The 17,024-nt window shown below is 37.5% G+C and overlaps 1 pseudogene; it reads right to left on the bottom strand.

The window, feature by feature from the left end:
• Nucleotides 1–14,802, bottom strand: part of LOC102873691 — a 34,946-nt pseudogene extending 20,144 nt beyond the window's left edge.
• Nucleotides 14,803–17,024: the final 2,222 nt, after the last annotated feature.

Below are 17,024 nucleotides of genomic sequence, written 5' to 3'. Positions count from 1 at the left end.
TATCATTGATTTCACATGCAAGCAAGATTCTGCTGACGATTATCCAAAAATGACTGAAACAGCACATAAGTACAAACCTGATAATTATGAAAGTAAGAGAAAGAGCATTTTTGTGGAGTAGTAGAATGATAAGAAATCTATTCATTATGCTTCTTTATTGTTTATTCTTTTATTGTTTATTCTTTTGGGTCTTAACCGCTTTGTTGATGAAGTATTGCTTGGAACTTCTAGCTCTAAAGCCAGGTAAAATAAGTTAACAATTGGTTAGCTCAAGTCCCAAATACAAATACTCAGTTTTACCAGGTATATTAAAGAAATTCTGGAGGTTGGGGGGTAAGGAATTACACTGTCAGTCCAAAAACATACTGTGTGAATCCACCAATGGAATCCATCTTTGGGAAAAAGATAGACATCCTTCTCCTGTATGTTTTCCTGCCTCTAAAAACCTACTATAGGGCCAGCTATGAGTTGGTTCTGACTTTATGGTACATAACAACACTTGAAAACCAGGAGATAATGTTAAGTTTTTTTAGAATTCTTCATAAAAGTCGTCATATTATGGTCTAAAACAATTACCATTGATAATTTGTTGTCCTGCTATAATCTTCATAAATCATATCAATCAATTGCTTTTGGAGCATCAAATGTCCTACACGTGTTTGAGAGAGAGGTAAATACCTTACCCAGTAGAAAAGCCTGCTAGTGCTATGCCTATAAAGACCTACAATTCAAACAATTTTCAACAAAGTGAATGTAACTAAAGATAAATCTAAATGTATCTGCTTTTTAGTAAGTGATTTTTCAATAGTAGATTGACAGGGCTTTCTTCTGAGGCATATTTTGGTCATTATGTCCCATTGAGTCACTTGTGACTCTTAGAGACCCTCTAATAGCTCTGAACCCTGCCCTATTCTGTGCCAATTTAATTGTCTCCAACAAAGCTAAGCCCAGTTCTCCAGTCTCTGAGTCAATCCATCTCATCCTGGGTCTTTGTCTCCTGCTCTCCCCACCCCTTGTCTCCTGTGTACTGTCAAGTAGAATCTGAATGGCACAGGAGGAGATTGCCCCTCCTTCTCCAGTGGAGCATCTGATGGATTAGAACCATGTACCTTCACGATTGCAGCACAGCTCTCCTGCTCTTTTGAGCAAAATGCTTATCTGCTTGTCTGAGGCATATCTTAGAGAATAATATCCAATATTTCAGTTAACAGCTGAGCAAATTTGCCATTTATACTTCTAAAGAAATCCTAGTGGCATATTAAGTCACTTTTCATAGAGGTTTGCAAAGTAATAGGAAAGTGTGGAAAGTTTTGATTACTAAATATTAGGGTCAAACTAGACCAGTCACATAGAGCTAAAAAGAGGCACATGAATAATGTTAAAGGAAATGAACCAGAAATACCCATTATAAAAGCCTCTACATGGCAAAAGGGATATGGGGGCTTTACCTCTCTATGTTAGGGAGAAAATGGCCTATTCAACTCTTCGGAATATGTTTTTTTCCAGTAAAACTAACCTTATTTTCACTATTGTTTTTGTTTATTTACTTTCCTCTTAACCATGTACTCTCTCAAAGGCACAACACATGCCACGATTATTTATGAGAATAATGAAACTAGGCGATTCTTGTGTTTCTTTTGTCTTCCACTCAGTATGATTTTTTGGCAAGGCAAGGCATGAATCTGGGTACTCTAACTTTATGTAACATTTCTAGTGCTTTGGACAGACTTTTAACATAAAGGATACCGAAGATCATTTAAGGGAACATTGACATCACTCAAAAGGCCAAGAGGTCCAGTGAAATACTTCAGAAGATATCCTGACAGAGAGATTGAAGTCATTTATGTACCTCGCTTTATCTTTGTCTGACCCTAACACTAAAGTTTAAAAAGCCCATTATATACTTCATCTTCTTAAAGGCTGAGGTTCTAAGTATTGGAATATCACCTTTTTTTGAGGAAATATTTTAATAAGTTCCCAGTAACTTTTCTCAGTGTAACTTAGCTATATTCACTTATTCTATATATATTTGGGGTAATGCAGCACTTAGAAGATCAAGAACTACAGCTTCAAATATGGATTAGATCTCATTATCAAGAGAACAAAAATCCTCACCAATGAGTTAATAGACAGCATCATGGTAGATAGAGAAATGATTCAAGTTGTCAGTTACTTCATCTTCATTTGTTCGATAATGAAGATCCTTGGTATCAGCAGTCAGAAAGTCAGAAGATGTATTATTTGGGCAAGTCTGTAGTCAGAGATCTCTCCAAAATACTGACGAGCAATGTCAGTTTCAAGACTAAAGTGTGCCTGATTCAGAGCACGGCTTTTCCAATTACTTGCTATGCATCTAGCAGCCAAACAATGAATAAGGATTACAGGAGAATAATTGATATCCTTGAATTGTGAAATAGAAGAGTAGTGAATATTTTATAATTGTATAAAACAACAACAAAAACAAACTGACAAAGCCTTAAAAAAAAAAAAAACAGCCCAAAAGAAAACCTTTGAAAAATGTGCAGCCAAAGTGTTCTTTAGCGTCCAATATGGAGAAGTTTAATCTCTCATACTGTGGGCATCTTTCTAGGAGAGTCTATTCCTTGAAAAGTTGAGAGAGAAAGAGAGAGAAACCATCCATTGGATGGATTGGCACAGAGACTGCACCAGTGATGCCATGATGAGGATGGCACAGAACAGGACAGATGTCAGGTCTGTCGTTCATAGGTTCACTATGAATTGTAATTGACTCAATAGCACATAACAACATCAACAACAACAATAATTGACTAAATGCCCTTATACTAAATAAAAGATAAGCAACTTTAATCCAATTTGTTCTATGGAAGAAAAATGATCAGTTTATATTTTTTTTATATTTATAGAATCAGAAGCTCACTAGATAATGCCTATGTATCAGAGTTCAATCAGTGTCAGTGGGACCACTGCTTGAAGGAGCGAAAGAAAAGATCAGTGATTAGGACCCATCAAGTGCTCCCCAGGAGAAAGTTATGTCAACTGCTACTGTTAGGGTTAGGGTCTTGGAAACCCTGTAGGACAGTTCCTGTCTGTCCTTTAATACCACTATGAATCACAATCAACTCAACAGCAATGAGTTTGGCTTGTCATTAATCATAGTTTTTGAAAGCATGTATTACTGGAACTCTGAAAGCACAGTTGTTAGTGCTAACTTTTTGTTTGGTGGTTTACATCTTTAAGAATCTCTACAAGAGAATATTGGGACAGTCTACCTAGATAGACTGTCTTGGAAATCCTATGGGATACTCTTATACGGTCCTCTAGCCTCTCTATAAGGACCTATTTAATGGCAATAAGTTATATAATACAGTATAGATTCTTATTACACTGTAGAAAAAAATAATCAGGTGTCTCAGGCTGAATTTAAAAAGGAAAGTTTTGTTTTGCTTTTTAATTGAGAAGATGAACAGTGGGTCTGTCATAGAGGGACCAGACATCCATGTGGCAAAGGACAAAGTGATTGGGTGTTTTAGGTTCTATACTGTACCCAGTGGGGAAGAGGCCAGGTGTCAGGACTCAACTTATTCCCTTATTTGGAACATAAGGAATACATATCACTCAGTCCTTGTTAAGGCTTGGAGTTACTACTTGGTGTCTCTCACTCTCAAGAGGGGATAACTGGAAACTGTATCTCTCAGGAGAAACAGGAAAGAAGTACAAGTTAGTTGCACCAACAAACTGATCAAGTCAATGCCTGATAATGTGGAGAGTCAAGAAAAAAACAGGAAGACTTTCAATGAGATGGATGGGCACAATGATTCCAGCAATGAGCTTAAGTGTGTCAGAGGACATGACTAAAATGTGCTAAAACCAAAGTTCTCTTTATCTCTCTACCACCCCATAGGATTTTCCACTATGAGGTGAAGTGAGGCGAGGTGAGGTGAGAGGCAAGGTGAGGTGAGGTGAGGTGAAGTGACTGTAGACAAGCAAACAGATGTGCATGCACAGTGGCAATTCGGCAAAATAATTGCAAAAATTTTACTAAGGCAATAAAACAGCCATTACTGATGAAGATAGAGGTAGGCTGTGCAAAAGAGTCAAAATAAAAAGAACAAAAAGGGGAGAAATATAAACAGATACATGTTGGGGAAAATGCAGCCTTAGTGCTCCTTGGAGCAAGAATAATGAAGCTACGTCTTTCATACATTGAACATGTAGCTGGTCGAGGGCATTCCTTGAAAAGGGACATCCTACTTGGAAAGGTTCCTGTTAGCCAAGGTGGGGAAGACCCCTCAATAAGCTGGATTGACACAGTGACTTTAGCAATGGCCACTACTGTGTCAGAGATGACAAGGATGGCACAGGATAGAGCAGGGGTAAGGTCAGCTCCTCATGGAATCACTATGAGTCATACTTGACTCAGTAGCACCAACAACAACAACAACAATCATCCCTGGGAATATGAGTAGAGCCAAATTTCTTGACATGGTGCCAGCAGACAAAAAGAGTCACCCCAGCTGAATATTTTACTGGTTCCCAATCTTGCGAGATGTTCATATCCTACCTAGTGATTTGTGGGATAGCTTGTGTTTTGTTCCCTTGCATTCCTGAGGAGGGAACAACTTCCTGGTATAATCTTGTTTTGAGCTTTTGACAGAAGTATCATCACTAAATTCTTTATAATCTGACTAGTTTACACAACTATTTTCCATTCCTTTCCTTTTCCCCCTGAGAGATCCAGCTTCTAGTGATCAACTCGCTATTCTAGTCCTTATAATGATGAAGATGTCACAGGCTTGGAGAGGGTTCAGGTCTGTGTTCACAGAATGACTTGTACTCAACTGCACCTAACAGTAAGAATGCCTTTGTTAATTTATCTGCACAGTCACCTTAACCAACCCCTGCACTGAGAGATACTAGATCTCCTGGGAATAGTGGGGGAAAAAAACCTTAATTCTAACATATTTCACTTCTTGTGTTTTATGTGCAGTTGGTTTATCAAAATGGAGTTGTTGGAGAGGATTTTAGGATGTATGACATCATTTATTATGGGATGGTGTGCATGTACTGTGTAATAAAGTCCTATGGTTCAATAACTCTGTATAAGAGATAGGTTCACTTTCATCTGTCCTATAGATAGCTTTTGTTCCACTTGGGAAGGTCAGTTCTTGGTCATAAGTGGTTTTTCTGTGCATGCTCCTAGGACTGATTCAAATTCGTTTCTTTCCAGACTAAGTTTTTTGGAACTTAATCCATAAAGAACATCATCTCATGATAAGGGAAAGTTAATAATGACCTGATATTAATGGATAGTTTCATTTGATAATTACAGGATGTCATAGGGACTTGGATTAGTTCTCAGAGTGAGCATATATTGCTGTTATTGTTAAGTCACTTGTGAACTTACATAAGATATCTCTGAACCCTGTCATACCTTAAGTCGATCACTTTATCACTGTCAAACCTCTTCTCATTACCCAAGTCGCTGTGCCAACCCATCTCTTCCAAGGTCTTCCTCTCTTGCACTGTTCCTGCAACCTTCTAAGCACAATGTTCTACCCTAAGGACTGGCTCCTCCTGGCAACGTGCCCCAAAGTATATGAGATGAAGCTTCAAAATCCTTGCCTCCAAGAAGCAGTTTGGTTTCACTCTCTTGAGGAGAGACCTCTTTGTTTTCTTAGCAGTCCATGGTATCTTCAGTAATTTTTCCAACACTGCAACTCAAAGGCATCAGTTCTTTTCTGTCATCTTTCATCATTGTCCAACTCTCTGATGCATAGCAAGTAATTGCAAAGACTATAGCTTGGGTCAGGTACTTCTCAGTTTCTAGACTGACAACTTTGCTCTATAGTACTCTGGAGAGGTCCCTCACAACAGATTTTCTTAATGTAATTAATCTTTTCATTTCCTGACTGATGGTAACAAGAGTGTTGATTGTGAAAGCTCAAATTTTTAACAATCTAAACCTCTTCTCCGTCAATCATGATGTTGCCAATTGGCCTTGTGGTGAGAATCTTTGTTTTCTTGATATTAAGCTTCAATTCATATTGGAGACTTCAGTCCTTGACATTCTGCAGCAAACACCTGAAGTCTTCCTCAGTTTTACCAAGCAAGGTTCTGTCATCTGCATGCTGCATGTTGTTGATGAGTCTTCTTCCAATCCTGATCCTGTTCCTTCTCATAAAGTCCAGTGTATAGGTTTTTACAAAAATTTGTTTGAATTTGTATTTGAATTTTGTAAAGAAACTAGTAGAAAATTAAAAAAATGGATATTATAACCTAAGGATGGCTACACTTTTCCTATCAATGTTAAATCTTTCCTATCAATGTTATTAAGGTTTTAGCATCAATACAATCAATATATTTTCTTATTGGATAGAAAGAAAATTAAGAACTCAAATGTCTAAATTTCATCACAAAGCCTTAGTGATAAAATAGTGTTCTTTGTATCTGAAAATGTAAAAAAACATATTTATCAGTTAAAATACTATATATACCAGTGTCAAGATTAATTAGTTCTGATAATTATAATATTTTGGGTATGATAATCAGCATAGTCACACACTCTGGTACTGGCTGCTTTTAGACAAAATCTGTCTGACATTGGTGATAATGTCACTAGTGCGATGATCTTTTCTAAATCCTTCTTCTGGTAGTTCTGTTAATGTACTGTTCCAGTTGTTTTGTTGTTTGTGTGAGTTTTTTAAAAAATAATTTTCAATAGGAATCTGCTTGAATGTGATATTGGTAATATTATTTGAAAATTTCCACACTCTATCAGATCACTTTTTAGAGGGATAGAAATAAATATGGATTTCTTCTGGTCAAGCAGGTGTCCTCCAGACTTCTTGGTACAACCTGGTGAGCACATCCAGGGTAGCATCTCTTTGTTGAAATATTTATTGATTGGTATGCTGTCAATTTCTAGGGCATTCTTTTGGCCAATTCCTTCAGAGCAGCTTCAACTTCTTCCTTTATCACCGTTGCCTCCTGATCATATATTATTTCATTAAATTCTTTTGTGTCACCCAAAAATTTTTTAGGCTTTTTTTTTAATTTTTTTTTTTATTTTGTACAATGACTGTGTAATCCTGACAACTTCCTTTAATGCTTCCTGGATCATTTAATATTTTGCCCAAAGCATCCTTAAGCATTGCAACTCAAGGCTTGAATTTGTTCTTCACTTCCTTCAGCTTAAGAAATGCTGAGTGAGTTCTGTCTTCTGATTTTCTGACTCAAAATCTTCACAGAATTCAGTGTAAATTTTGCTTTGTCTTTCCTTGCTGTCCTTTGAAATCTTCTGTACAACTCCTTAACTTCTTTATTTCTTCCTTTTGCTTTGATTTCTCAGCACTCTAGTGCTGAGAATATTCAGAGTCTCTTCTGACATTCATCTCAGTGTTTTCTTCCTCCTCTGTCTTTGTAATGACCTTTTGCATTCTTTGTGGATAATATCGTATATATCCTCTCAAAGCTCATCTGGTCATTCATTAATATTGAAGGCTTCGAACCAGTTCTTGAAATTGTTTTGAAATTCAGGTAGGAGACACTCAAGGTTGAATTTTGATTCCTGTGGATTTAACCTTTTGCTGTAGTTTGAACTTGCATATGAGTAGTTGATGGTCTATTCAACTATCAAGAACCTGGCCTAGTTTTTAATGCTGATATTTATCTTCTCTAGCAATTTTTCCACAGATGTAATCCGCCTGATTCCTGGGCAAACCATCATGTGAAATCCATGTGTATAGTCTATGTTAATGTTTCTTATAAAAGGTATTTTCAATGAATAAATCACTGATTGTTCAGAGTTCTTTCATTCTACTCCAGCCTCATTTCTGTCACCAAGCCTTTTTTTCTGACAACTGATCCTCCATTCCTGTTCAAAACTTTTGCATTTCAGTCAGAACAGAGCAAGGAAGAAAGCAAGAAAGCACTGCATGGTTCAAAATTAGGAAAGGAGTGTGTCAGGGATGCATCCTGTCCCCATCCCTTTCCAACCTCTGTGCAAAATAGATCATTCAGGAGGCTAGACTTTATAAAACATCGGGACTGGAGGAAGACACATCAACAACCTGCATTATACAGATGATACAAACATGCTTGCTGAAACTGAGGAGCACTTGAAGTGTTTGCTGAAGAAGGTCAAGAACTATAGTCTTCAATGTAGATTGAAGCTTAACATCAAGAAGACAAATATTCTCACCACTGGGCCAACTGGCAGTGCCATGATAGATGGAGTAGAAATTGAAGCTGTTATTGATTTCAGCTTGTTCAGCTCCCCAGTCAACACTTTTGTCACCAGCAGTCAGGAAATCAAAAGACAATTTGCATCAGGGAAGTCTACCATCAGGGATTTCTCCAGAGTGCTGATGAGCAATGCTGTCAGTCTAGAGACTAAGGTGTGTCTGATATAGACTATGGTCTTCACAATTTCTTGCTACTCTTCAGAGATCTGGACAATGACTAAGGATGACAGAAGAAAAATCAATATCTTCAAGTTGTAGTGCTGGAAAAAGAGTTTTGGACTGCCAAGAAAACAAATAAATCTGTCTTGGAGAGAGTGAAGCCAAGTTTCTCCTTGGAGGTTAGGATTCTGAAGGTCCCTCTCACACACTTTGGACATGTGGCCAAGAGGAACTAGTTCTTGATGAAGGACATCTTGCTTGGGAACATGGAGGGACATCACAAGAGATGAAGATACAGATGAGATGGAATGACAGAGTGTCTTGTGTGGTAAGACAGTTGTATCTGAGTCAGTGAGACTGACTCAGGATAGGGCAGGATTTAGCACTATTGTACAGAGGGTCACTAGGATTTGTAGGCAACTGGAGGTTGCATAACAACAACAAAGAATAGCCAGTATGTTGTTGAAACCATTTCGCTGACCTTTTGATCAACCCCAAATATGTCTATGTTTTAAAGGAAATATTCTGGTTAATACTTACCCCTAGACAAAGTTTTATGACCTGCCCCAGGATATAAACCAAGGAGTATTGGAATAATGGAAAATGACCCTTTAAACTGTTCTGACTACCCTTAACTGACCAATGAAGAAAGTAAATATACCTTACTTTTGCCTTTATTTTGTACTGATACCAACTGAGTCTCAGTTCTCTTCCATCAGTGTAAGCATTTTAAATAAAGCATATTACGTATGCACCTGGTCAGTGTTGCTTCTGGATTTCATAGTGAGTATGAACCTTTCAGAGTTAATATTATTATCTGTAAGTTTAATTACTTTACAGCAATTCCTAAAGGATCTATAAACTTTTGTGTTAATTAAATTAAAACAATTAAGCCCACTAATAGAATTCATACTGACTTCAAATGTGATGATACTAATATTTCTATCGTTAAAATATATTATTGAATTTGGCCTATTATTTTACAATGTAAATTTTCATCTGTGAATTTTATATTACAGTATATATGGTTACATTATTAAAGATGAATTCTTTCTGTTTCATTATGTAATACTGTGTAAAAAGGAAAAGCTGTGAAATGGGAGAGTTTGAAGTCATAGCAAATTCTACTTGTGTCCTTGCAACTCCTCAGTGTAGTTCTGTTTGTGTTTTTTTTAATTGAGTTAATTAGTTACAGTTTCCCCCTTCCATGAATTGCTGAAATTTTTCATCACATTGATTGTTCAGAAAAGTCTTCTTTATTGAGAAAGATTCATATAGAGGGGACAAAATAAGTTTACACAAAATGTGCAAATGATAAGATAGTTAAGCAATAAAAGATAATCATGAATCTGGACTTATTTCCTTGGCCCCGTAGAAGCTATTAAATAAAAGCAGGAGGAAGAGTGGCCTCTTCATTAAATTAAATGGACTGTATGTTAAAGATTTTATTGTTCTAAAAAGGCTGGGCTGTGAAAAATTCTATGGTCTTTTGTATGGATGTTAATGAACTTTCTGATGTGGGAGTTTATATGTAGTGTTATTTTCAATGTTAAGGCTGATTTGGCGCTTGAAACCTCAAGAATGAGAAAGATTAAGATTGTATTTTGACTTATACTGAGGTTGAAATTGCAGGAAGATTTTAATTGCAGGCTGTAATTTCCATAAATCACATGCTTTTGTGCTGCAAAGCAGATATTATCTAAAGTTTGTTGATTTGTTTTGTTTTGTTACAACAGTAATGTTCCTTTTCACTTGTGTTTGTTACTTTCTAAATCTATCTCTTCCAAACTACTTTTAATATGATTGTGTGTGTGTGTGTGTGTGTGTGTGTGTGTGTTTTGGTAGATAGTAGTGTGTGTGTATGTTTCCCTCATTGCAGTATTTTTAAAACATGTCTCCAAATTATCTAGTATTATGCATTTGAGTAAACAGTCTTTCTCTTTAGGCTCTGGATTGCAATTAATGACTTTCTTTTGACTAATTCATTGATAATGTGTCACTTCAAGTATTAAGCCATAAAAACCAGGGAAGAATATGTCCCAATGATGAGGTGGTATTAATAAATTCAGAATTCTCCAACTATGTATCATTTATAGAACTACAGTTGTTGCTGTTGTTGATTGTCTATGAGTTGAGCACGACTCATAGCAACCCTATGAAAAAAGGCCTGAAGCTCCTCTACAACTATCGACATTTACCAAAGTTCATAGAGTTTCTGGAGGCATGTTATTAGGAAGTGGATGCCACTTCTGCTTCCAAACCTGTCATAGAATGTGATATGTGTTCCATTTCTTCCTTAACAGTGTCCAATTTTTTAACATTCATACTTCTTGTTTTAAATGCATGAGCTTTATATGCACTTGTTGCAAGTAATATTAAAAAATAAGATAAAAGAATCACTTCCAATGTTTTGATTATTTCTGTAAGTCAAAAGAAAGCATTCAAGAACTCCATACAAAATATTATTTTTATTGTTAACTGTCATTGGGTTCACTATAACTAATGGTATAGCAGATCAGAAACTTAGCCTATTCTTTCTCATCTTCATGATGTCCAACATGCTCCAGTCCATTGTTAAATTCACGACTCAGTAATGCACTTCATGTTCCACTAGTATCTCTTTGCACCTGTTCCTCCTCCTTTATGTTTCCCAATGTGGTGACTCAGCCTCTTGTACCATATATGATAATCAGAGTGTGCTCCCTGATATGATGGCTCAGGCCTCAGGCCACCAATGACCTCTCTTAGTCTCTTTTCTTCGCAGTGGTGTTGACACTCTGGGCAGATCTGCTGTGGTATAGTTATAAAACTGACAAGAGTTTTCTCCAGCCTGCAAAACTAGTTACTTTGCTTTAGAATTCTTCATTCCCCTTTCTTTAGTCATGTAAAATAGTTTACTCTGGCTGTTTACCAGGAGAGGAAAATTCATCTTTCCCAGATTAGAATTTACTTCTTTAAAACTGTTTTTTACCTGTCATATGTAAAGTGTGCCTTAATCTGCCTGTTTACAAGGAATAGAATTTCACCTTTCCTAAATTAACATTTATTTTTTTGAAAACCCTGTTTTCTCAGTCATATGTTAACTATTTTATTGTTTGTTTACCAGTAACTATACATAAACTGTTCTTTTCAAAGTTAGAAATTCTGTAACTTTACTAACAAAAGTGTATAGTTAAATAACGTAATATCTAACTCAAGTATAAAAACTGATGACCACTCCTAGACAGGGAGGCAGTTTTTGAGGAGAATCTCACTGTCCTCCCAGATCTGCAATTAAGTGCTATGAATATTGCAAACCATCTATGGAAAAAATTCCTTGTGTTCAGCTACACTGTCTGTTAACACTTTTGCTTCCAAAATCCTGAACCAGCATAGAAATATCTGACTTGTAGAACGATCAGGTGATATAATAAGACCACATTTGCATGCAAGTGTCATATGAGATGCATATAAGAACATCAGCATCTACCAGACTTGTGAATCTATAGATTCTTCGATATGATTCTTTGTTCCTGCAGTGTAGTCAAGTCTTACTACCTTCAAACATGAATGTAAAAATGTCCTCAAGCTCCTGACTCCCAAATAAAGAGTCAAATTTGTTTTAAGATAAAAAGAAAGGTAACAATTTTATTAAGAAGCAGGCAACTGAGCAAAATCTGCAGTGCAATAAGCTGTCAAATAAGGTTTCTCCCAACATAACCTCAAAAAATGTCCAATATACATTGATATTGAATACCCCTGAGTTGACTATTTCTCACAGGGACCCTCTGAACTTTATATTGGCATCATGCCCTATCCCGTACTATCTTTATTATTTCTGCCATTCTGGAGCCTACTGTTGAAGTCAGATTATCAATCCATCTCCTTGATGATATTCCTCTCTTTCATGTGTCTTTTGATTTTTCCAGGTTTTTTTCCCAAAGACTGACTCTCTGAAACACTTCCAAAGTATAAGAGATAAAGTTTCACCACATATACCCCTATATTGCACCTTGAGTACACTTCTTCTTCCAAGATAGATATACTTGTCTTTGTAGCATAGGAGATATTTAAAAATCCTTGCCAACGTCACAATTCAAGCGCATCAATATTTCTTCAGCTTTCTATTTACTTTGTGCAACATTTAGATGCATATAAATTATTAAAAATACTATAAATTGGGCAAAGTGGACACATATTAAACTGACATTCTTGTTTTTTGTATTTTCAAGAATTCCTGGACAGATTAGCACAATGGAAAACAAACAGATTTATCCTGGAGAGAGTTAAAGAAGGGTGCTACTTCGAGGCAAGGATTCTGGAGCTTCGCATGACATACATTGGAGATGTTGTAAGAAGGGACAGGTACTTGGTGGAGGGACAGCTCAAGAGGGAAACACCCTCTATGAGGTGGATTGAGTCAGTGACTGGGGTAATAGGGGTGGGTGTGTCAGAGGCATTGTGATTGGCACAGGATAGAGCAGGGTTTAGGATTGTTTTACATAGGGTCGCTATTAATCACAAGCAATTTGATGGCACATAACAATAACAACAACAACAACATCCTCACTCATCCACTAGTTGCCCTCCTGTGTTCACAGTAGGGGACTTACGAAGTACTTTGTGACTGAGCCATTTCATTCATCATAATGCTGTCTAGTTATCAAATTCTAAGGTTGGCCTGATTCATGCAATGGCCTTTTCCATCTGAGAGCTGTACAGTGAAAAAGGATGATGTAAGAAAAATTGATGCCTTTGGGTTCGACAAGGATGATGACTATCCCATGGACTCAAAAAAACCAAAAACTAAAACAAACAGATATATCTTAGATAAATTGCAGGTAATTGGATGTAAGGATGGACAAACTTCATCTCACTTACTTTGGTCACGTTTCTAGAAGATAGTATTCTTTAGGAAGGAGCATCATATTTGCAAAAACCGAAGACCTGTGAAGAAAATTGATACAGTGACTGTAGCAACGAATTCAAGGGTGTTAGAAATAATGAGCATAACAGAGTTCATATCTATTTTTAATAGTTACTCTAAGTCTTATTCAGTTCTAAGGCACTTAACAACAACAGCAACAACAATAATCAGAGCTATTGTACATTTTGTTTCACTATTTTTCCCTCTAAAACATCTTTAAGTGGTTATTTTATTTATATATATATTTTCAAAATGGCATATAAAGTTCCTGAGTTTAGGAAAACATAACAATTGTTACCACAACAACAAAATAAACAAAAATCTAAGCATATTTAAATTAACTTGAGCAAGTACAGTCTCAGATCTTGGTAGGTAAATATAACGGCAGGCACGGGCTTAGTGGTCAGAGAGGTTGTAGTGCATGTGCTGTCCTATTTTGATCAGTGTTTGGAAGGAGGTTGGCGAAAGAACAAACCATTATATGTTGGGGGAAAGTGCAGCCGGAGTGCTCATTAAAGGCAAAGATATTGAAGCTTTGCCTTTTATACTTTGAACATGTAACTAGGTGAAGCTATTTCTTGGAAAGGAGTATCATGCTTGGAACGATGTAGGGTTGGAAAAGTAGAAGACTTCCAATAAGATAGATTGACATGATTACTTCAGCAATGAACTCTAGTTAGTCAGAGATTATGACTTTGGCACAGCATAGGGCAAAATCAGCTATTTGTAAGTAGCTATAAGTTGTATTGGACTCGATAACATCTACAACAACCAAAACTACATAGTCATGCTATTCTTAGGCCTATGTATTTGTTATCTATTCTTACGCTATGGTGTTAGATGAGAAGTTGGCTTTTAAAAAGCCATTTAGCCTCTGGTCTCTAGCTGCTGTGACTGCGGATACATATTACACATCAGCATGTTCTTGTAAATCAGCATCAGGTGTGGGAAAATGATAAGTGAAGGAGTGCTTCCCACACTGAACAGTAAGACTTGGGGCAAGAAAGCCTTGAAGTAAGACTTGAGGCCAGCAAGAGTTGTGGTGACAATACCCTGTTTAGAGTAAGATTGTGGTGCTAGAGAGACTGTGATATTGCTGTGGACAAATGATGGAAACCTGTGGCTGGGTTTCTTGTATTTGTGTTGGCCACAGTTGAATTTTACATGCCTTAGATAATGGTAGGAAAAGCTGCTTGCTGAATTGAAACCAGAGCCTTAACTAACTGAGAAGTTGTGCCTTGTAACTGTTGGACTAAAACCCGGATTATTTTGGGTGGCTTGTGTTATCCTTTGTCTCCCCCACTCTCCAACTTCATTTACTAATAAACCTCTTTCTTGGTGCCATTATCTTGAGTCTGTGAGTCAGCAATAAATAAAAGAACTCCTTGCTGTTGGTTGGGCTCTGCAGGCACCAGGAGTCAAGGCTACGGACTCTTTGTCTGATTTCTGCTCTGAGGTAGTGAGGATATGTTCTATTCTCATTCCCTCTGGCCCTTTCAGAGAGATGCTCATGGTCCCGTTCCCCTATTTCCTGTTTTCCCCTATTTAGAAATCCTTATATACTTCAAAATTTGTAAGGTCTATAGTCTTACTCTCTAAAAAGCTTTTATACTAAACTCTCCTCTTTATAATCTTACACTATTGGTGCCCTCTTATAATTATTGCTGACTGATTCATTGCTGTCAAGTCAGAACTTACTTCTAGCTCATCCTTCACTGAGTTTTCAGTTGCTTTAAATCACAGCAGAGGTGATTTCCCATATTTTTCCCTTGTAGCAAATGGTGAACTCAAACTATGAGGGAGGTCCCACTTGGACCAAGAGGTAGTCCTCAGAACAGAGCAGGACAACACTGCATGGTTCAAAATTGGGAAGGGTGTACGCCAGGGATTTGTCCTAGCTCCATACCTTTTCAACCTGTATGCAGAGCAGATTATCTGAGAGGCTGGGCTCTATTAGGAGAATTGTGGCATTAGGATTGGTGGACGATCTATCAACAATCTGCGTTATGCAGATGACACAACCCTGCTCACTGAACCTGAGGGCCTCATGCACTTACTGCAGAGGGTCAAGGACTGCAGCCTTCAGTGTGGACTGAGCTTCAATGTCAAGAAGACAAAGATTCTCACCACTGAACCAATCGGTAGCATCAGGATGGATGGCAAAGAGATTGAGATTGTTCACAGCTTCAGTTTGCTTGGCTCCACGGTCAACACTCTTGGCACCAGCAGCCAGAAAATAAAAAAAAACCTAATTGCAATGGGAAAATCTGCTTTTAGGGACCTCTCTAAAGTACTCAAGAGCAACAGTGTCTCTCTGGAGACTAAGGTGTGCCTGATACAGGCCATGTTTTTTGCAATCACTTGTTATGCATCAGAGAGTTGGACAATGACTAGGGAGGCTAGAAGGAGAATTGACGCCCTTGAGCTGTGGTGCTGGAGAAGAGTATTGAATGTACCATGGACTGCCAAGAAAACAAACAGATTCATCCTAGAGAGAGTAAACCAGGCTACTCCTTGGAGGCAAGGATTCAGGGCTTCCTCTGACATACTTTGGACATGTTGTAAGGAGAGACAGGTCTTTAGAGAGGGACATCATGCTAGAGTGGAGCGACAGCGCAGGAGGGGAAGACCCTCTGTGAGGTAGATTGATTCAGTGACTGAGGTAATCGGAAGGGTGTGTCAGAGGCAATGCGATTGGCACAAGATAGAGAGGGTTTAGTGCTGTTGTACATAGGGTCGCTATGAGTCGCAAATGACTCGACGGCACATAACAACAACTACAGTGCCACTTCCTACAGACTGTTATCACAGTTTCCTACTAAGAACACTTAAAATTAATTAACCAAGTGCCTTAACAAATCTAAAGGAAAACATGTCAAAGTGAAAAAGCTGAACAGATGATTTCAAAGGACAGCTCAAGAGGACAAAGCAAAGTACTACAATGGAATAAGCAGAGATCTGGAATTAGAAAATAAAAAGATAAGAACTTGTTTGGCCTTTCCCAAGCTGAGAGAACTGAAAATGAAATTTAAGTCTCGTGTCACAGTGTTGTACGATGCTATGGGCAATATACTGAATGACTCAGCATCAAAGGAAGATGGAGAGAATACACAGAGTCACTGTACCAGAAAGAACTGATTGACACTGAAAAATTTCAGGAAGTAACATATGAACAGAATCCAATGATGGTGAAAGAGCAAGTGGAAAATTCATTGAAGGGATTGGAAAAATGTAACTCCCCAAGAATAGATGGGATACCGATTTACTTGTTTCAATGGACAGATAAACCCTTGGAAGCACTCACTAGTCTATGGCAGGAAATTTGGGGGACGACTGTCTGACCAACATATTAGAAGAGGTCCATATTTGTTCCCATTCCCAGGAAGAATGATCCAAATGAATGTGGAAATTATTGAACAATATCATTGACATCACATGCAAACAAAATTCTGCTGAAGATCATTCAAAAATGTCTGGAATAGTATATAGATAGGGAATTGACAGAAAATCAAATGAAGGCCATGGCACCAAGGCTAATCATTGCTGATGTCAGACTCAGCCTGGCTTAAAGTAACAATACTAGAAGAAAGTCTATTTGTGCTACATTGACGATGCAAAGGCATTTAACTGTGTCAATGGGTGACTGGATTGCAAAAGTCGGGAACAAAGAAGAAGATTCAGTAGTTGGAAAACATGGACTCGGTGACAGAAATGGAGCTGGAGAGAGAATGATC

Source organism: Elephantulus edwardii, unplaced genomic scaffold (assembly GCF_000299155.1).
Source record: "Elephantulus edwardii isolate Elephantulus edwardi_28Jun2011 unplaced genomic scaffold, EleEdw1.0 scaffold00156, whole genome shotgun sequence".
Taxonomy (NCBI): Eukaryota; Metazoa; Chordata; class Mammalia; order Macroscelidea; family Macroscelididae; genus Elephantulus; species Elephantulus edwardii.
This window is presented reverse-complemented; position numbering and strand designations above follow the sequence as displayed.